The sequence below is a fragment of the Podarcis bocagei genome (genome assembly GCF_964188305.1).
Source record: "Podarcis bocagei genome assembly, chromosome: 6".
Lineage (NCBI taxonomy): Eukaryota > Metazoa > Chordata > Lepidosauria > Squamata > Lacertidae > Podarcis > Podarcis bocagei.
Window position 1 is genome coordinate 37,216,410 of NC_138130.1, and position 23,375 is coordinate 37,239,784.

General features: G+C 39.5%; 1 protein-coding gene across 6 annotated transcripts in view; it reads right to left on the reverse strand.

Annotated features, from left to right (window-relative positions):
- The window catches only part of NLGN4X (neuroligin 4 X-linked), a 165,292-nt gene that overhangs the window by 125,674 nt on the left and 16,243 nt on the right, over positions 1-23,375 (reverse strand). For 2 of the 6 annotated variants that reach the window (XM_081197011.1, XM_081197012.1), the window contains exon 2: positions 16,175-16,259. The exons of the other annotated variants lie outside the window; for them this stretch is intronic. The gene's annotated coding sequence lies outside the window, so the exon portion shown is untranslated. The remainder of the gene's footprint in view (positions 1-16,174; positions 16,260-23,375) is intronic. 6 annotated transcript variants of the gene reach the window in all.

Consider the following 23,375-nt stretch of genomic DNA (forward strand, 5'->3'; position numbering starts at 1 on the left):
CTGGGCAGTGACACTGCACATTTCATTTCTCAGCAGCTATTTAACTAGCTGCAGAACCATCTGCTGTCTGTGTATGTGAAAAAATAAATTTTAACTTAGAGAAAATTTCAGTGGCATTGAACAGAGGGGACTAGCTTTGATTACTATTTTGTGCATTGACTATTTATTTACATCACTGTTCTAAGGGGCTCAGAGCAGCATATATTGTGTCTCCTCCCCATTTTAAGCCAGAAGCATTATGCTGAGTGTGACTAGAACAGATTTGACTCCAGGATGCTGTAGTCCAACATTTGAAGTCCAATGAGTATCTACTTCAGCACAGTGGGTTGTAATTTAGGGTGTTTTTGTGCATTTCTCCCCCTTTCCTTGGCTTGTTTCAAGCAAATGCAGAACTGTTGCTGACTAAAATGTAGATGTGGTGTTGAAAAAAAGTTCTCTTACTTCTCATTAACATCATTCACATGCATACAATACTAGTGAAAGAGGTCAAAGGTGGTTTTAGTCACATGTGTGAAAATGCATTGCACCTCTTGTCCCATGCAGAGTCAAGCTCAAATCTCAGTATCTTTCAGAACAGTTTGAGATGACTTGTTTATACTTGTTAGGCTTAGCTATTTGCCTAACATTTTAATTGGGACTCTCAGTGGCTATGGTGGTTGCTCGAGAGTAACCAGGCAGGACTCTGACCTGTCTTTTACAGGCTTTATTCTTGGTGTAAACTATTTACAGTGAAGAGTGTCGTAAATTCATGTCTGTCTCAATCGCTAGCAGAATCTGGGAGTGGTCGGTTTTTGTACCTCCCCCAGCACAAAAGTCCCGTCACCCCCAGCCTTTTCTGACCCTCCCTGTGCCGAAAACTACTGCGCAGAATGGGCCTGCAAGGGCGTGCTTCCCGCCTCTCTGGCTTGCTCAGGCTCAGTGTTAAGGCTCTCCCTAGCATCCCCTTGCCCCTGCACTTCTTCTCCACTGGAGGTAGGGCTTTCCTCCTCACCAGAAGAGGAACTGCTTCACAAGATTTTCGGAGGCTCTCTATAACACAACTGCCCTTCCATCTGTCGTCTCTGAGCTGATGGCAGTTCCCTGACAGGGACATAGACAGAAGCAGCCTTATTCTGGTTCATCTTGCTCTGTATAGTCTCCATTGATCGGAATCAGCTCCCCAGGATTCCAAACAGGGGTCTTTTCCAAAGCTAAGCATGTGCTCTATCACTGAGCCACAGACCTTCCCTGATTATTTCTATCCCTGCCTGCTTCTCTGCACATTTTTATGTATAACCCTACCATGAGACTTTGGAATGAGAAAGCTGAAGGAAAATCTACTAAAAAATAAATAACTAAAGCAAATGTGAAATGTGTTAATTTTTCCATTGTCAAGGAACATGTTGTCATAGCTACATTATTTTAGCTATAAAATGTACTCAACACAGAAGTGTCCTTTCAAGTTCCTCATTAAGATGCAATTTTCCACATAAGGTCCAAAATATTCAACAAATCCATGCCAGGGTTCTTTAAAGAATTGAGCACTCAGCACTCTCTATCTAGATAACTCCCTCCCCCACATTTGCCCTGAGGAAGTGGCCTAATTTTAATGTAGGACTTTGCTTACACTGTTAAATGTCAGCACAGTGACAAGAAGTTTCCGTAGCATATAGACTCATATCAAGCTAACCTAAAGGAAAATGTCGGCTGAATTGTATGAATGTTGCATCATGGAATACACAAAAATGTAATATGAGAAACATTTTCAGTCAAAGGAAAAGAAAACACGAGTGATTCCACTCCACTAGGGACAGCACCCCGACTCCAGCTAAAACTAAACTGTATTAACCACATTCTCATACAGAAATTCATTGAAACTAAACTCTAAGAGTTAGATCACTGAGCACATTGGAGCAAATTTTCCCATCTGCTGGGAGGTACTTGACTTCCTCTAACAGTAAACACGTATGCACACAAGCACACACACACACACACACACACACACACAAGATTATTGGCATTATTTGTTTATATATCTTATGGCTTACTTTTGTGTGGAAGATTGTGGAGTAGGGTTCTTAGGATTCACAGATACTGAATTATGTCACTGGTCTCTCTAGCTCAGTAGAGAATAGAATTTTATTATTACGGTCACAGACCAGTTCCGGGTCACTTACAATATCAGGAAAATCATAAAACACAACAGGAATACATTGAATTGCAATTGGTTATAACAGAGACAATTCAGATATAGCGACAGTTAAAAAAATATATTAAATCTTGATCACTAAAATATAACCTAAAGTTATCATTTAAAACCTTAATCATTTTGGTAGCACAGCTTGTTCCCTAAGTTTTACGGCAGTCGCACAGAATTTGGCCAGAGTATCTCTAGCTCAGTATTGTCTAAACCAGCAGACAATGGCTCTGTCAGTATGCAAAGGCTTTTATGCTCTCTTTAGAACCATAACCTTTAATGGGGACATCTTGCCTCTCTTGGTGCTCTGTTTTCTAGAGTCAGCCAATAGGGGAGTTGCCACAAGGATGAGTATGCACCTTTAGGACCAAAATTTGAAGTCCAGGTGAGAGAATGGTATTTACTGTAATGGTGGGCTGCCTGAAGCACCTGGTGGTTATTTTGCTTTATGTGTTCATCTTTCCCCTCGAGTTTCATATGAGTGAGATCTCTTAGGTCTCATAATGAACCACTGGAATGCATTGGATACTGTGGGTATTATAATACAGTGGTACCTCGGGTTACAGACACTTCAGGTTACAGACTCTGCTAACCCAGAAATAGTACCTCGGGTTAAGAACTTTGCTTCAGGATGAGAACAGAAATAGTGTGCCGGTGGTGTGGCAGCAGCAGGAGGCCCCATTAACTAAAGTGGTGCTTCAGGTTAAGAACAGTTTCAGGTTAAGAACAGACCTCCAGAACGAATTAATTTCTTAACCTGAGGTACCATTGTAATATTACTGGCATTGGATATTGCTAACTGACCAACTGGTATGTTTTATGTTCATTTAAACATTTGCCACTGTTTTGAATTAAATGATGGATTTATCATGTTGCATTGCAATGCATTCAAATCACAGTTATGGCATTTCAGTTGCCTATCCTGTGAAATGCTTTGGGCACAGACGTATTTGCGGAAAATGTGGTACGCAAATACACTGACCCTGAATATAGGGATTCAGACTGAAGTCTTTGACAGTCCTACCTGGAGATACCAGTGGTTGAACCTGACATCTTTTGAATGCAAAGCAAGAGCTCTACCACTCCAAATCTTTCCTACTTAATGATGTAAGCTATTTCTGCAGCCTGAAGTGCATCCCAGGCAGAGTTTCATTACCATCTGTTGTTTTTTAGAACAGGGCCTTAGAGTCACCTGTGACAGGTCATGAAAATGTTGACCTTTTGCAATTATGCTAGCAGCTCTGTTGCTTGTATTTACTTAACAGTGAGGGGAAAACATTTCTAAGCTACTCCAGAGCTTTTCGCAGCCTTGTTTTAAATGATTGTTATACCTTCTGAGTTTGTTCAGGAGAGCATCCTTTCCTAGATTACCATGCATAAATGGCAGAATGACAGCAACAACAATCTTCCTTCCCCAACCTCACCAAAGACTTTGCATGACACACAGATTAGCTTTGCTTTGTTTGCATCCTCTAAGGCTATGTTTGCCAATGGGTGGTCTGCCTCTCCCTTTTCACAGGGCAACAGCTGTGGACAAGGAAAGGAATAGATGGCTGGGAGAAGGTAGGACACACAACATGTGGAATTTGTCCCAGTGTTACTTGTCCTGATTATTGGGGGGATACAGTGCACAACTATAAGAATTGGAGCAGGGATGCTCAATGATGTGAACAGTTGTACTTTAACTGCTATGGGCAGAATCAAGGTAGTAACATCTCCCATACAAGAAGGCCCCTGTCTGAATTCTGTCCATGCATACAGTCCTTTACACAGCTGTAACCTCTCAACTTTCAAAGTAGAAAACAACATTCCCTTTGGAAATAAGGGTAGGGGACTTCCACTAAATGCTATAGGCAGACCCAGTACTCATGAGTCCCGAGTACTGATCAGACAAGGCATAGTCCTCTTCTCATTTAACACTTCTGCTATAATTTTTCATTTAAGAATGTCTGGTTGGTTGGTTTGTCTTTGCTATTTACTTTTATTTACACACACACACACACACACACATGCACACACACACATCTCTATTTCCATTTGATCCATGAGCTAAGCTGTGTGTGTGTGTGTGTTGCATTCCAGTGTCAAGCCAAGTTAACACCACCCTTATCATTCATTTGGATACTAGACAAAACAGTTTGCCTCCATCCAAAACCTTGTGGGATAATGACGCTGACACTGGATTTTGTGTGAGCAAAACAGGCTGACTTATTCACTTTACCCTTCTCTCAGACTTTTCTGAGACTGAATTCAAGATCTGTAGATTCCAAGCACACATAATGATTACTTAGGAAAGTCTGAAGCTCACACAAGTGTGGGGTCATTTGTGAATTAGGTGCAGATCTCCTTGATAGCAATGTACTTAAAGCTTAGACTACAGGAACTGACTGGTAGGAATGAGTTATTATTACTCTTCTGTATACCCATATACTTTTCTACAATCAGTCTGAGTAAGAAAAGGAAGTTAAATGGACTCATAGTTTTCCCAGTAAGGCTGCTCCCAGGTTACTATTCAAATAGCAAGCAGAGAAAGGAGATTAAGGCATTGTCATTTCACTGACAGAAGATCCGGTTCTTTATCCTTTTCAATCTAGAATGGATGAAAGACTAAAAATGATCAATTACAGAATGAAATCCAGTATTTCAGAAGTGGTGCCAAAATGAGAATGGGTCTTTTCTGTATGATATATTTCACTACAAAATGGAAAATACAGTAGAAATGCAATTTAATTAGATGAGCAGAGGTTTAGAATCCTGTCTTATTCCCCCTACAGGAAAGGAAAACAGATAATAAGGGAAGTAAGACAGAATTTTATTATTCATGGCAAGTCCCTAGTAAGAAAACATGCTGTCTCAGTGCTTTTCTGTAATAACAGAGCTAAACCTGTTAAAATGATTTGCTTGACAGCCCCTATCATCCAGCCAAACACATAAAATTTAAAAATGTCTTCCAGTGCTTAATTACATTTTTGCACATCAATGAGCTTTCAGAATTTTAACTCAATTCAGCATCTTTGTTCCAGAAGAAGAAGGAGTCAGAAAACAAAAATAATATTCAGGAGGAAAATATTCTCTTTCCCCACAAAAAAACACAAGCACATGTGTCCATGCACATGTACACACACACATGCTCCCATTTGTTGAAACTTTCAGCAAGTGCCATCCAGAAGAAACATTCCTACAATAAGGATCATACAGACAGCTTTTGGTAGCATTCCAGTTAACAGAACTTCTGCAGCCAACCACCCTCCTTAGTAACAAAAAGCTGAAGGTACCAGGTTCAGTCCCAAGTGATTTGGTAAAAGACTTGATTTTGTTAACTGATAATAGATTTTGTGATTGTAAAGAGTTTTAAATGTTCATAAGTACTAATAAAAATATATTTGTTGTGATGGCACAAGGTTAAACCTGGATGAATATTTCCTCAGAGATCAACTGATTATATAAACAAAACACCGAGCATGTTTAGGCATCTTATTTTGTTTTCATGTGTCATCTTTTTTAAGTTTTATTATGCTCCAGGGCCTAATTCAGAAGGAGTCAGTTGGACCAGATGCAGTAGACTGTGGCATTTTCTTTACTAGACAAATCTACTGAATTATCACCTTCTGAAACCGTTTTGAAATTCACACCTATCTGAATTTTGCAGTGCAGTTCTCCAACAAAGCAATGTTTACAAAAATGCGTATATTATGGAGAAGTGTGCACAAAAAGAAATATATTAGTGAAAGATAACATACCGATAATGCATTATACCAGGGGAAATTACTTGCAAAAATTATGTACTTTAGTCAAAGCTGCATACAAACCTGTGTTTATTAGGAGAAATCTGCACTAAAATGCTGATGAATTTTCATTAGATTTTTTAAAAATAACCATAATCGTAATCCCAAATTGCTGTGGAAATTTGGAGAACTGAATTCATAATTGGGGGGAAAACGATAAACAGAGAACTGAAAGTGACAGGTCCATCCATCCCTAGCCACAATAGACGCCTGGCAGAATGCATTCACTAGGAAAATCAGAAGCTCTGCGGTCCTGAACTAGGACATTTTAAGTGGTGGATTAAAAAAAAAAGAAAAAATGAAATGATCTGGCATCGTTTTTCTATACTATTTAGTGCTTTAGGTTTCTGGCCCCTTCCCAGCATCCTTTAGGATTCTTTATAATCTAACAAAGCCTTATAACTTTTTTTTTTCTTGGCATGCCCTGTAACACAGTGCTCTAGGCAATAATATTTATTTTCTTCATTGCTCAGTGTCACTAAATCCAATAGCCCGTAGCAGTTGGCTGAAACTAGGCAGTGGACAAAAATAACACTTACATTAATCTCCAAAGCTGGTATGAACAAAGTACATGACTCATAGGCGCATGAGTGGCACAATATGGCTCCGATACAAAGAGGTCAAGCGTACACACAGAATTCTAATGGGTGCCTATTTTCCTATTCTCTTTGTTGTTTAGGGCAGCTATGCTTATGCAATGGAATCTTTGCACATAGGTGCCTATGTAAATGGGTAGTTTAGCACAGGAGCTCTGTGTGCACATTTCTGAATTTTATTCACTTAGGGTGCCTCCAGACCATTCCTATTTTTCAGGAAGGATTCATATTTTTTTTTAAATGATATTTATTAAAAGTTTAACAATTACAAAAAAAGCGAAAAAAAGAAGACAATAAAGAGTTACAATACATCAAAAAAATAAAAAAACAGAATAAAAAAAGGAATTCAACATTACAAGTCAATAAAAAGAAAAAAAGGAAAAAACAAAACACACAATACAACAAAACCAAAACCAAAAGCAAACAAAAAAATTGAAAACCAAATCCAATATTCCCAAATCTTTATCTTTCATTAACTTGTTTCATCGACCTCCTCACGCCTCCCTTTTTTGTATTCTAGTTATTAATTATCTCAGCAAATCCTTTCCATCTTTCACTATATTCTGTCATTAATTTACCTTAATTTATTTTAACCTTATCTTACCATAAAAAGCCCTAAAGCTTAAAACTTAAAACTTATTTATACCTAATTCCTTAAAGCATTTCTACTAAAGCCAAATAGTTTCATTCCAACGTTTTTCTAACACTCATTAATTTTACAAAAATTCTCTAAATGAATTTTTAAACTTTCTTCTAATCTTCATCCATCGTCTCTTCTTCCTGGTCTCGGGTTTTGTCAATCCTTTCTATCCCTTCCATCTAGTCCATCAACCTGGTGACCTTCTCTCCGAGGCTCTTAAGTCTTTTCCATGTCCCTTCTGCAGGTCTTCTTCATATTTATACCTGCACTTTACTTTGTCTTCTGCTGATCTTATTCTTAATTTCCTTCCTTTCTCACTGAGGGGTAGAGCTCGGGGAGACTCCAACTTGACAGTATCTTTATCCCTTCTCGACAGGTCAGCCCATTCTCCATAGTCAGCCCTGAAATCCAAAAGATATTTGAAGGCATATTTCAAAGTCGCTCCAAGGTTAAGGGCCCCCACAACGCCAAACTGCCCCTGGCCCAAAACCAGATCCCAAAAGTCAAAACATCCCTGCATAGGCAGATCTATCCAGCTTCCCATCTCCAAACCAAACAGTACTCCATCTCTCCAAATCTGACTTTCTCCAGGTTCAGTCATCAGAGACAACAACTTATGCTCCTGCCAGGCCGCGACTCTCTCCATTTCTGTTACTTGAGGTTCAGCCACAACCTCCTCCTTTGTCTCCTGCACAACTTGCCCTGTCAAAGCAGATTCCTGGATTGGTTCCTGTGTGGTTTCTATATAGGTATTCACTGTTTGTCCAAAATTGCTAACTGCAACAGTCATCAAATCCATCTTCTCATGTAGCTGTTCCAGTAAAGCACTTGTCTTGCAAAAAGAAAGCACTAAAGCTTCTTCTGGGCACATTCTTATTCAAGGTCAAATGTCTGGTTCTCACAATCTTAATCTCCACAGCTGTAGAATTCCCCAGATCGACTCCAGCAACAGTTTCACAAGCTCCCTCTAGAGGAAACAATTTCTGTTTGTATCCATCTTTTAAAAGCAGATCCGGCAACAAAATTCCTTTCGTTTTTCATATATTTTGTTCCTTTTAAGTGCAAAAGGAAACATTGGAATCAATATGTTTCTCTTGTTTAACTATCTGTCAAAAAAGTGTTTTCTTCACAGTCGATGAACTTCCCCAAAGCGTTCAAGACGGTGGAAATTTATCTTTCTTTACTCTCTCTCCTGCAGGTTTAAACAGTCTAAGATTTCCCCCCTCTTCTCCTGCTTCCAAGGGGGTTTGGTAGTTTTAACTGATGGAAATTTAGTCCTTTACAAACGACTTTCCAGACTTTAGCTTGCAATGTCTTTGCTTCAATCTATTTACAAAAGCGGAAGGCGGACTTCCTGTTTAGAACTTCGCGCTTCGGTGCCAAATTAAGATGTTTCATAATCCAATTTTCCGTTCTACTCAAGAGCAGTCGATTTGAAGCACCGCGCCGCTCACCCCACGTCGCTCCGGATCCCCGAAACTGGGTTTCCCCGCGAGTAGGGGAGGCGCTAAAGGTGCCAGCCGAATCCCACGTTCACAGGCTTCTCCAGCCTGTGGTTTTTAGTGGGTCTCTGCCTTGCCGTGGCGGTCCAGACCCTAGTTTCACGAAGCGGATTCCTCCCGGTCAGAGGAAATCCGCCATTACCGGAGGCGCTAACCCGGAAGTCCTTTTCAGGAAGGATTCAATGGCATACTGCAGCTTTAGATTTTTTCAATTGAAGTGGATTAAGTGGTTGTTACCCAGTGCAACTTTTTGTGGTTTGGAAAGTGATAGGGAAATGAATTTAAAAGTGTGGGATGAAGAAATCATTAATAGGATCCCAACCAGGATGGGTGCAGAATGAATATTCATTGTCATATAACTACCCTGTAAACAAATCAGAATGAATTGTTTAATAAAGACCAAATTTATTGTGCTAGCAAGTCAGGATGAGTGCTGAACAAACAGTTTGTCTGGAGGAGCTCTTACTCTTTTTAATTCATCATATTTGCATATCATGTTTCCCCTAAGGGCAAATGGTTTGTGTTTGTCCCATTTTGAACATACAACATTCTTATGAAATAGCTTCAACTGAGAGATAATAACTAGCTCAAAATAATTCAATATGCACCATGGCTGAGCAGGAACTTGAACCCTGGTTACCATAGTCCCAAGTATTTCTAGCATCTTTAAAGGCATTTATAAATTGCTTAATATTTCAGAAATCTAAGTGGAGTACATTTATGTTAAGACGTATCAATAAGAAATGCAGCCCAAAACCAATAAAGCAGCAACATAAAACCATGTAAAATAATAAAACAGGTCTGATAATACGGGTCAAGGAAAGCTTGGGCAGAGATAAGTCTTCACAACATATCTGCAGCAACTGATGATTTGTTATGGTTGGGTCTTTCCCACAGAAGCAAGACAACGCTGGCAGCAATTAACTCAGGTTTTATTGCTCTAAACACACAAATCACTCTGGAGCTCAGTCACTCAGTGTCGGCTTCCATGTTTGCTGTTGCTGAGTCTGAGGTATGCCCCTTCCTCCTCCCACTTTTAAAGCCCCACTTACGCTTCCTTTCCTGTTCACACCTTTTATTAATCTTTGCAAGCCTACACACCTGGGGATGGGCAATTCCCTGTAGCGCTCCCTCTGAGTCTGAGCTACAGCTGTCAGTCTGCATCTTCTCCTTTGAACTCCCCCTTCCCTTCTCCCTGTTCTCAGCACTCTCCTTGTTCTCAGGCTTCTACTGCAAATTGGCTCCTCCTCCCCCTTCCACATTCCTGCCTAATTACCTCCACCTGTCTCTCCACACTCCCCCCCTCTGTCAACAATGGAACACAGCTGACGTGGTTGTTACTTTGTGTATGGAGGACGGATGGGTATTCCACAGAAGAGGGGCAACAGCAGAAAATTCCTGTTTTCAGATCAGTGCTCTGTGATATTATGAAGGGCCCAGTGCCATGAGTAGAATTTTCCACAGATGATCTAAGTGATATTAAAGGTCTATGCATGAATTATTTTAGGTAACCTGGTCCCAAGTTGTTCAGGGTTTTTATGTTAACAAGAGTACTGTAAACCTGGCTAGGTAGCTGGTTGGCAACCAATTCAGTTACCTCAGCACAGGTAAAATATGTGGACATCTCAGCAACCTGGCTGAAGCATTCTGCATCAGTTGCAGCTTCCAGATCAATTTCAAGGGAAGTCCCATAGAGCACATTGCAATTGAAAGGTTACCTGTATAAGGATCAAAATGAGCAAGTTATCTCTGTCCAGCAATGGTTGCAAAAGTCACATAGGGTGCTGTGTGGACATAAGGGTTAACCATGTTCCAAGGGAAGGTGTTGTGCTAGGTACCTCTAGCTAAGAACAATTTGTCTGATTCAGGACAGAAAACACGGTTGTCATGCATCACTCAGCTAGAATGCTGATAAGTTATGCAAAGGCAATATAGTCACATAGATAAGTGCTGGTTGTTCTGATTGGTTTTCCCTGAATTATCATACTCTAAATGCCAAGAGAATGCTCTTTTATGGCACAATCAAAACAAATTGGTGGCAGAGAAAGTAATTATACTTGGCAATCATAAACAGACATCCCCAGTATATTAATCAGTTAGCAAAGGTACATTTGGAAAATAGTATGGTAGAAGACCCTGCAACATTTTGAAGCCTATTTTGGGCAGAGAAATTGGGGCACCATTTCAGCCAATTTGTCCTGAGGTGTGTGGATAAATTCTTCAACAGTTTCTCACAGTAAATAAGGTCAAAATTAACACTGACAGTGGAACAGCTTAGTTGTCCCCCACCCTCCATTGTTGTTTTTTTTGGTTTGGTTTAGTTGCTGTAAATGCCCCCCACCCTCCATTGTTGTTGTTTTTTGTTTGGTTGGCTGCTGCAAATGTTTTGACATGCTGGCAATCATTTTCCATAAGCCACAAAGCCTGGTGTTCTTCTGGGGTATTGGGGGTGGGGGTGAAATTGTGGTCACCACAAAAAATGTTGCTGTATATTCAGCAAAGTGGCCTTTCGGGGATAGTGAGAAAAAGCAAGATATCAGAAACATTCTCAGGAAAAATAACCTCAGAGAAATTTGGGCTCCAGGTTGGTTGGTAGGTTTCTGGGCCTGCTCATCGTGTGTTCTGTGTTCTTACTCTTTGAGTTTCATTTGGCCTCATCATCATACAGATCCTGCTTCATAACTAACAGACCAGCCAGGATGTGGCATTTGTACAGAATTGCCTGTGATGGGGAGGTGGTGCCCATTTGGCTCCTGCCTCCCTGCTTCTCAGTTGCTATGCTGTCATGTGCTTTGCAGCATGGGGGTGGGGTGAGAATCGGTTGCGCAAGTTTTAATCAGGTTCCTCAAAACTTGGAAAGTCTTCTTCTTGTTAGCTGTTATTGCTCCAATAATTTCTGGAATCCCAGCATGTTATGGGTCACAAGATGGCTGAATCACCATTTGTTAGGGTCATTTCCCTCTATGCTTTCCCACAGTCAAGCTGGAGGACAATTATTTCTGCCATCAACACAGAATTCAGGAGAACTGACAAGTTTGCTACTGGGGCCCCTAGGAGTGCAACTAATTCCTACAGACATTTGGATCATGAAAGTGACCACATGTGTTTATAGGTTGCCAACAGCAGGGTATCCAACTAACAGCGGTGTTCTTCAACATGAACTCAAGCCAGGCTCAGATATGCCTAAAGAGCTTGCCACAATGTGTTTCCAGTGTTAATTAATTCCCAAATGAAATGTTTTGATATCCAGTAAAATAGGCCAGTAAAATAGGTTTTGATATCCAGTAAAATAGGCTTTCCAGACTCTGCACTGCACTTGATGGCATGTGGAGTGGCTTTCCCTTGCTATCTTCAATTATACATCTCATTGCTGGCACTGTATTTCATGGCAGAAACAACCTATATGTGGTATTTGATTTGACTTAAATGCATTAAATGAAAATTCAGTAATGTCTGTTAGCTGTAAGGAATTGTATTGCAACATTTGATAATAAAACCTACACATTCCCATTCCTGATGCTTCTTAGACAGGAGGGAGGGGAATGAAACCATCTCATGGATAGTACTGTTCTAGGATCCATCTAGAATTTAGCATTTCCCAGAGGAGCTATGGCATACTTCTGTCAATTCCTTCACTGATGGAAAGGCAGGCTGGGGACCAAAGGTTTTTAATCAATATTGCAAAGCTGAATAGAGAGTGTGCTTTTCATAAAAATAAATATTTTATTGGTGTGTTGCATTTACTTATTTAAAATTATTAAGAGGGTAGAGATATGTCTGAGCAGTCTGAAAGCCTGTGTTGGACATAAATTCCAAAAACAACAACATGAAGATCTTTATTAAGAGATATAGTACTGGTCACAATTTCCGTCTTCCTCTTACTACTGCAACCTGTCCATTTGTTTTGGACAAATGAGGCAAAACTGATGAAGCAGAATTCTTCAAACAGACCAAATATAGACCTTCAGATTCACCAGGATCTGAAAATATGCACAACCTATGCAAACATAGGCAACTTTGATGATGAGAATGAGATGCCAATTATATGATTTACTTTTTAAAAAATGTAAATACAAACAGTTTGACTGTTATATTGCAAGAACACTGTGGAATGTTTTCTGCTGAAAAAGAAACTCTCTACCTTCCTGATTTACCAAACAGCTGTAACATTTTCTTTTAGGGCACCAATTAACATAATTGAGGTGGATTGCTTACATTTGGCATGGAAATAGACTGATGCAGTTATGTCTCATCAGTTAAAATCATTTTATTGCACTGCTTTGTTCCAGAAGCACTCAAAGTTTGGAGATCAAAAAACATTTTGTCATACATGATGTGACAAATCAATGTTTATGAACTTCTCTAAGTAAACTGAACAATTTTTAAATTACTCACATTATCCCCCCACCAAACATCATCGCCCTCAGTGAAGATAAACGTTATGAACATTTAACAATGTTGCGGGTGGGGAAGCCACAGCCTGCAAAGTTTTAATTCTTAAGTATTTGTCACAGTTTTATCAGTACCATTAAAACATGACTATATTCCACATTTCCCTTCCATCCCTAACATAAGTGATTTCCAACAACATTAAGGTCAACTTAGGTAACCTGTTTGAGGATATACCTTAATTTAAGCCACCTTCACACCAAAAGAACAGTGATCAGTACTTCCAAAGTTACATAAACCATTTCTGCAGGACCCATCTGCTATGAATTATTGTGAACACTGGATGGTAGATTTTCCTTTCAATGCATAGAACCAAGTCTAGAAAGCCAATCCAGAGTAGAAAAGGAATCCACATATGAAAGGCTGCTTCCACGCATCAAGACATTTGCCTTCATGCATTTGGCTTAGAATTTCTTTGGACACTGAAAGAGGCAGCCACATTTATCTAGCAAATGCAGGATTCTATATACAGAAACTTAGTAAAGGTAAAGGGACCCCTGATCATTAGGTCCAGTTATGGCTGACTCTAGGGTTGCGGCGCTCATCTCGCTTTATTGGCCAAGGGAGCTGGCGTACAGCTTCCGGGTCATGTGGCCAGCATGACTAAGCCGCTTCTGGTGAACCAGAGCAGCGCACGGAAACGCCGTTTACCTTCCCACCGGAGCGGTACCTATTTATCTACTTGCACTTTGATGTGCTTTCAAACTGCTAGGTTGGCAGAAGCAGGGACCGAGCAATGGAAGCTCACCCCATCGCGGGGATTCGAACCGCCGACCTTCTGATCGGCAAGTCCTTTGCCTATAATGGATTCATTGTGACAGTCACCATCACCAACCAGTTTCATAACACTGTCTTTAGTGATTAGAATTTTCTGTCACTATTGCTATGTGCTCCACATGCCCACAAATGAAATGGGGTTACTGTAAAGTCTCTGAGTAACAGAGATACACTAAACTATAGAGATATTAGAAATCTGGGTGCATAGACCATCAGAGAAATTTGAATTAAATTTCTAGAGTTTAGAGAGAATACTTGGGTGGATCCTAAAACCAGTCTTTGCTCATGGAAAGATAACCCTCCACTCACAAAAGGGATTTGCTGTTTATGGGAGTGTACTGTTGCTGATGGAAATAGCTATTCCATGAGTGGAAGAGCATGCTTGGATCCAACCTTCCCCAACCCATCATCTCCTTAAAAAACAAGCAAACAAAATATTATTATGTGTAATGTGGCTTTACCTTAGCAGAAAATTCTTTCATTCATTCATTCAAATCACACCACCATTTTTGCCAATTACCATATTGACTTAAGCCTTTCACCACCTCATGGAAAGCTTTTTCTGAGAGTGGGGAGCAGGGTTCTTCTGGAAGTGATATCTGGCAGTGGGAGCCACTGTAGATAGGAGGGGTTGTCCACCCAAAAGCAGTTTGTGGAAGTGATTTTCACCAAGGCAATGTCACCATAAAGGACAACCCAATAGTGTTAAAAGCACCGATAAATATTTCAAACTGCTTCATATACCAACTGGGGGAAACTCCAGATGTTGCCAAACTACAGCTTTCATCATCCAGGTATCAGAGCCAATAGTCAAGCATGGTGAGAGCCATGAGAGTAATACTTATAATCACACCCTAAGATAGACCAATCTTATGATCACCATAGGGGGCAAATGAAAAAAAAAAGTATAATAATGCCTTGTCTGAAGACCACCTAGTGAGCTTGTGGGTAAGATGAGATTTGACTCACAGATTTCACCATTCATACATTATACCAGCACTCCATAATTCTAGTTTTTATAAGCCCACCCAGCCTCATCTTTGCCTTGAAAAAGATTATTATCTTACATAGCTTACAAGTAATTCATGAGACTACACACTCTTGATAGGGCAGGTTCTCTTTGGCAGCCGTTAATTTATAATTTAAGGAACCACAACCAAGTATATTCTATGTCTAAGCAACAGCATTCAATTAATAGTTGTAATTTGCCCTGATGCCCTCATTTACTATTGCTGCTGCTTCTTTTTTGAAAAAAGTTCAGAGTTGTATCCTGGTCTCACTGACCCACTGTAAATTTTTAAATGTACAATTCAGCTTGTTTTGCTCTCTTTTCTGCTTAGATCAGTTCATTTCACGCTCACAGCCTCTGAGCCACTGCATCTATTAATGGAAGCCCTGTCACTAGCAATAATAGCAGCTATGTCTCAGAACATATCACCCCCATCTGTGTCACCAATATATAGAGCTATCAAAATCAAAAGCTTTACTCACAGCCACCATAATAATACACTAATACCAATTGTTCTCATGGGCATTAGTTTTTGTTTGTTTGAGCTTAGCTAAACAAGGAATAGGACTACCTCAATTTTCTTTTATTGCACAGTATCATAAAAACAATAAAATGATAACAACAACAAAACCATTGGAAAAGAGGAGGAGAAAATAAGGGGGGACACACACACACACACAATATCTTGACCTTTTTCATCCTTTAGATAAAACAACCTAAAAACTTCAGAGAAGGAACTAGTCCACAATGAGATCAAGGGCCTGAATTATATAGTGGTTTAATCTACAATCCTACACTACTTCCATGGAATGTCCAGTTCAACGGTGTTGCACTGCAGCATCTATGACCAGATACTATAGTCATTGAAATAGTGCCTTACAAAAACCATATGAGAAAGAATCAAAGACATAATCTCTGATATAAAAAGTTCAGAGCCAAGTAGAGGATTTTGAGTAAAGTTTCTTTTATTATATTACAGAGTAAGTGTAAATAACCAAAGGGAAATGTTGCCAGATATATAGTATTCATGATTATTTACACACACACACCCAAAAAATCAGAAATCCCCTAACATCTCTATACCATGATCCTGCCACTCTCAGCACCATCCAGAGGCGCTTTTTACCAAATCAAAGAGGTAGAATATTCAGTTATGTCTCATCTGCTTTGACTCCTGAATAAGTGAAAATGATTAAAATGTTAACTGGGTTTTAGGGAGGACTACTATAAAAATGCTTACCAACAGCGTTGCAGCTTTAGAAGCCTTCAAATTCTATCTGTGTGAGGTAGCATGATGCCATTTTAGATGTTAACACATTTTTCCCCTGTCAGAAACAGAAAGAGGTAGAGATTGCCCTTCAGTAAAAGAAATGACAACACGCCATCTTAAATTAATATACCCACACTACATATTCTCAATTTTAAAAAACTTTCTATGAAGGTCAAGGTGTCTCCAAATGTTATTTATCAAGGACTCAATCATGATCATGCTTTTTAATTTCATTTCACTCTTCCTTTCTCTCAGAATACCTGGACCAGAATACCTGGTCCAGGTATTCTCTCAGAATACCTGGACCTTAAGAGAACCTGTAGTCCTCCCACCATTCCTGCCATTGCCCATGCTAGTTGATGCTGATGGAAGTTGAGTTTAACAGGTTCCTTGCTCTACAGCATTTTGTGTAAGGCATGCATGCTATAAGCATGCAGGCATATGGTTTCTAAGCCAAAGTGATTTCCTTGTAATCATACATAATATTCTGTTCCTAACTTCCAGGTTGTTTTTTAATCCTCGGAAGACAGTATGCCTGAAGCTCTTGCTTCTTATATCCTATGTGCTTTAAGGTTCCCAGTGTAGATTATTCAAGCCGCATAGCCCAAAGCAGATCTATAGACAGTAACAAATTAAACTGTTATATGTAGTTTAAACTTATGTTTATTCAAGCAATGTTTGTCTGAAGAGACACATTAGACATACATAACTTGAGACACTGTGACAACTTACTTTGTCATTGTTTTATATTATTTCTGCTTTTTCTGAACTCTTCTTGATTATCAGCTTGTAATTTTTAAGCTTTCTGACTTTTATTTAATCTGCACATCCCTACTTAACCAAATTGACCTTTGCTGACCATTTGCAGTACTTATTTAGACTTAATCTGCGTGAGTTTCAATTGCTCTCTTCTTAACAATCTCAACATGATAAGCATAGCATACATATGCACAAATAAAATTTCTATGTCAAGTGACAAAGTGGGGTTGAATTCTCATATTCTATGAATTGTACAAAATGCTAAAAAGTAGAAGATATTTATTGTCCATTTTACATTTTTGAAGGAAACCAATGAAGTTGATTAGCACACTATGCTTAACCAAATCAATGGGCCAGTTCATACATCAATCATAGTTTAATCAGTCAGGGTTTATTAACATGAGAATCAGGCAAACATACTCTCTCTCACTTGTTCCCCCTTTCTTTTATGTGCCAGCTTCAACTCTGCTGCCTTGCTTTCTTGAAATTACAGTTATATTCAAACCAGGAAACTGTGCTCTAATCTTGGGTTGCCAACTAACAAAGGAAACTAGGATCTGAATTACTGAGGCTATAAATATGAAGCATTTAGTAGCTCACTTATATGTTGAAGGCAACAGGCCCCAATCCAAAGCACACAGAGCTGTGTGCACAAGGGGAAACAGACTAGGTTTTCTCCTCAGTTATTAAATTGGGATAAGATTTAAGTAATCTAAGTCAATGACAAGGTCAGTGAAATTTATTTTATGTATTTAGCTGTTAAATAAATAAAATAAATTGCAGGAGCCTTTGACTTAAGCTATCCAAACCTCCACTATGGAAAGCTAGTTTGCCACAATGTTATCTTCTTTTTTGTACATAGTTATCCCAGTTATCTCTGAGGAATAAAAATCCTATATGATCCAAGTTAAAAAATTTCTAACCAGCTTCCCACGTCTAAAGATGTTGAGCTAGTTTCTGCAAGTGCCCTTGAGATCCACATAAACAGCCAAACACAACCCAAATACACTAATATGGGGTTGTGGTTTTTTGTTTTGTTTTGTTTTTAAGACACTAAATATTAGCCTGTTCTTTCAGAGGCCTATTTGAGAAGTCACATCAATGACAATAAAACAACCGGAAAAATCCTTTCCATGTAGCTAGACTTCCCTACTTTGGACAGCTCCCTACCCCACACAATTGATTATATTGTTTTAGCAAGCAATATAAAAATGTAACTAAATAACACAGCAGATCAATAGTAAAGACAAAATAAAAGGTTACTCAAAACAACAATAATTTAGCAAGAATAAATTAACAACCAAGACCCTATTACCTTGCAGATTAATCCAATAACAAGCCATTATCTTCAGTTTTTATAGTTGATGAATATTGAAATAGATGCAATTAGCCTAATCACAGCAAATGCTAAAATATTACAACTAACTAACACACAAACACACACCAGTATTTGTTGGCTTACAAATGTTCAGGCGATCTACATGAGTTACAAGTCAGAACCAAACAGTTTTAAGTCCTCCTGCCTTAACTCCTTAACTAGAGCAACTAATCATTAGTGGGTCAATTTTGCCATAAAATAAGCATATCCCAAACTGTAACTAAATACCACATGTAGTTAGTATGTTACTATACTTTCCTACAGTTAACAAAACAAAAAAGAGGAAAAATTGTACATCTACAAGCAAGTATTGTAAGATTATTTAATAAAAGATCCTCTGGGTTTCTCCTATTCTGGGACAGATAATATAAAATTATTAAAGTAGCTTTCAAAACTGTTATGGATACCCTTCATTCTTTTAGAAGTTTCTTAGAGAAATTTCCAGCACTGTAGGACAGATTTGTGGTGTTGATTGCTCAGTGCTTAACCTGAACCTGGTTTCTGCCACAGTTTCTTCCTTTTTTGATTAATTTGGGAAGATAGGCACTTAAGTGGCAGAGCCCAAAACTGCAGATGAATTAAGGAGTATCACCTGTAATAGCTAAACAAGTATCAGAAGCAAGTTGACAGGATTAGCTCGTGACTCCTCTGAGCACACGCAATTGTTGTTTCAACAACCTGAAGATCAATTGATACCATAGCAATTCAAAGCAACGGTATACACAACAAAACTAATTTAAGGGAAAGCACCTTAGATTTTTCACATATTTTTCCTTCGGATCAATATAGCTTGACTGGCAGATCAAGGACCTTATAAGCCGGAAGTGTAATGTTGGTTCAGCATGGAGAAACGCACTGCAGATGAATCGTGACTTTGAGATTTAAGATTTGGTGCTAAGCAAGTGTTTTAGATAAAAGCATAGCTCTGAGTTGTTCCCCTGTTCAGGGGTGGGTTGGGGGACAATTTCTGCTAACTCCCCCTTCCACATGCAATCTTTTGGCAGTGTTTTATTTAATATAATTTGAATTCTATGGAATACAAATTGTAATACAGTAAAATGCAATATAAGATATATACGAAACATTAAGCATACAATTAAAAACCACGGTATCTAGCACACTGTATTACAATTGCTACCACAGGGAGAAAAATAATACATGACCCATCAAGACTATTGGCAATTTTCAAGTGGTTTGAGAACCAGTGATTACACAATGGGAAATGGGAAATCCACCTTAGCCGGATTAAGAGGTTTGGATAAAAAAGAAAGGACAGGGCTATAGGGAATGGGAAAGCAGTTCAAAGAGCATAAACCTTTTGCATATATGTAGTTCCTTAATAAATCATTTTATATCTACAGTGACCAGCTCCTCATTACAGAGAAAATGAAAAAGAAATATAAGGGATGGGAAACTGTGGCAAAAAGATGGAATGTCTCAAGGCCCCAGGAAAGCTGAAACTCATTGGCAATGCAGCAGAATACGGGGGGGGGGGGAGAGAAATTTATTATCTATATAAAAGCCAGAGAAAGCAAGTTTCTCATAGGCATCTGGTTGGCCACTGTGAGAGCAGGATCTTGGGCTAGATTGGCCACAGGGCTCTTCTTATGTTCTTAATGGGTGAAAAAGATGTTCCTGGAGAGAGAGAGAGAGAGAGAGAGAGAGAGAGAGAGAGAGAGAGAGAGAGAGAGAGACATATACCATAGCACCATAGCATGCCGTTTAGCTGGTAGGAACAGGCTAATTTTCAGTAGTTCTAAACAAATTTAAGTGGCACCTCAGGGCCCAACAAGAAGAGAAACAAATAGAATTCCTTACGAACCTTAAACTGGTGGGCCAGCCATGAAACTTTGAGGCCCTAGGTCACTAATTAAGTATTTGATAGTGTTGGGACTTTCAGACTGTAAACTTTAAAAATATATAACTCCTGGGAGACCATGATCTGATTTCAGAAACGATAATCAACTTGAATGATTTACTTTTATAGTAGAAAGCAGAATGCAAGATTCAAGAGGGAATGAATTCCAAATGTTTCAATTGAAGCAGTAAGTGCAGGTGGAAGCCCAAAGTCACCCAAGCATGGCAGGGTCAGGCTTTTGCAGAAGGAGCATTCCCAGAGGAAAGGAATTTAGAAGAATGTGACCACCACACATCTCTGGATCCAGAGTCCATAAAGATAAGTGAACACAGCGTGGAGGCAGTCACAGATCTAGAAAGTGTCCAGCCATAGGTAAGTGTTGCAATGTATACAGAAAATGAAACTGTAGCAAAAGCAGGCTACCAACAGGAAGAATTCTACATCTGTACCTTGGTATCAACAGACCAGAGAAATAGACAATTCCCTTAGAAACAAATGGGACTGGAGTGCAATACAAGTTGGATATTAGAGCCAAGGCAAATGTGATCTCGGATGTAGTTTCTCAAAATGTCCTTCAAGAGAGAGAGAGAGAGAAAATGTGAGGAAAAACCTGTGAGGGTTATAACCAAAAATGTAAGACTGAGAACTTACAATGAGACAGTAATTCCACACAGAGATATCTGTGAGTTGGAGATGATATGCCAAGATCAGGGGTCATTTTGTGGCAGTATATGAAAACATAGAACCAGTACTGGGGCTATAAACATGCCTTGCTCTGGGACTAATTAGAAGACTGCCATGGTAAGCCAAGTGAACACAAAACTGAATATATTTTTTAAAAAGATTTTGAGGGTATATGTAAGATAGACAGTGTATAAAATCCAAATAATAGAGCCAAATAACCCCTTGCAAAGTTCTTTGGCTTTTTAATATGTTACCTCAAAGAAACATTACCAGACCAAGGGCTACAGAGAGCTCCATAGAGGGCATCAACCATGCCTCCTCTCCAAGAGAGAATATTAACATTATGGTTTCTAGGCATAGTTAACTTTGTAGGTAGATCAAAATCCAAACTGAAAACACTTTAGTGAGAAACTGTTTAACAGAAGACTTACAACCACTATGGACTCCTGTGTTACCATCAAGATAACTCAGAGTTCTTGTTCATTACTTATTGCTGTTCTGAAAGAATAGGGAACAGGCAATAGAAGTATTAAGCAGAATAGAAAGGCTACTGTTCATGGACCTCTGCTTTACAATGGTGACTTGGACAACCTAAAGGAGGGAGTGTTCATGTCAAGGGTATCCTACAAGGTGAGTTTTGGAAACCTGACCCCAACACTATATATCACTAACTTTTACTTGACACCTAAAAGCAAGCAAGAATGTAGCCAAACTTCCTTCCATCAGAATGCACTTCTATACATAGCTGTCAACTTTTCCCTTTTTAAAAGGGAAATTCCTTTATTCCGAATAGGATTCCTTGCAAGAAAAGGGGAAAGTTGACAGCTATGCTTCTATAACTGTGGTGATGCCATTGAGAAAGCTGTTGTATAGCCTGCAGAATGGGATAGAGATTGCTACTGTGCCCATGGCAAGCTAGCTATAAACAGGGAACCAGAAAATCTACATAATCCAAACCCTTTTCCTGTGGCTAACATGCAATATGTGTCTATGTATGTGAGTGAGTGAACACGTCCTTAAAATGACATAGATAAGGAAACAAATCAAACCATCTTTGGTGAAGAAGTGTAGAGTTGTATCTTTGACTTCAAAAGGGTACAGGAATCCCCAAAGGGACTTCAGTTTGATCCTAAGAATGGCTGCAGAAGCAGATAAATGTCTAAGAAAGGATGTTCCAACAGATGCACCGGAACTACCACTGCAAAGCATAACACTGTACCAGTGCTGCAAGGTTATCATGTCAGTACTACAGAAAGATGTGCCAGCACAATAATTTTGAATCAGAATGCTACCAAAGTTATTTAAACAAATGACATTCCAGTAATAAGGCTTGCCCATGCATGCCCATGTTCCTTTAACTGAAATTCTTAAGGACATCCAGGGACTTGAACACAGCCAAGTTGGGTTTGAAAAGCTTTTCCCTGCTTTTAACAGCATCCCATCTCAGAAACTATATTTTTTCAAACTTCCTTTAGTTTCACCAGTGGCTCTGTTGGAAGGTGAAGTTCCAAAGCAGGTTCGTGTTGAAATCGGATCAAATCATTATTGTTACAGTCAATGTGCAGCATGCGGTCTTTTGTTAGGTGGATTAATACTGTGTGGAAATGGCATTGGGCAGCAGCAGTTTAGTGAAGGGGGGATGTTGTGAGGAGCCTGTGGGAAGGATTGGTCCAAGCTTGGCTGGAACCCTCACCCTGGTTGCCTAGTGAGACCTTGCCAGATTGGCTTGCACCACAACAGGGTGCAACACTAGGCTACTCCCATGGAATGGGTTTGGCACAATCCAACCTCAGGGGATCCCATTCCACCAGAAAGGAGTGAGTAGAATGATGAACTGCTCCTGGCCCTACTGCCATGCCAACACTTAACCTGCCTGCTGCAGTCAATAAAGATTTGTCCTGATTTCTTCCCTACACCTGGGTTAAAAATGCACCTCCCAGGTCAAACACAAATATGGACCCACACTTGCAGAATGAAAGGTTGTGCTCAGCACAGCACAATGGCTTATTGGTGAATGACCACATTCCACTGGTAAGTATCTTTTTAGCTGATTCAGAAGATCTCACAAAAGAAGAACTGTTAAGTGCTTCTCACTCTTGTTTTAATGTTTTGAGGGAAAATGGTGGTGTCCAAAGCAAAACTAGCCAGTATCTACTCCAGGAAATGTTTTGATTCTCTTGTGTTTAGATCCCCTCCCCTCCTGCCACCAGAAGAATATTTCCTGCAAATAAATCTCACCTGAATAATCTTGAGACCAATAGTGGGTCCAACAGTCAAGAGGCTGGTTTCTGTATGTGGGAGAGACAAAAGTGAGGGGCAGATGGGGCTCATCAAACTGGGAAGGTAGTCTATATAGGAGAAGGAAAATGCTGATCCAAAATGTCCACTGCCTTGCAGGATAGCTTTGGAAGAAGCCTACACAAATCTAGAGTGGAGTCCCTAAGACGGTTGGATGGTGCCAAGCTGGTGCCAGATGTATTGTAATGTTTTTC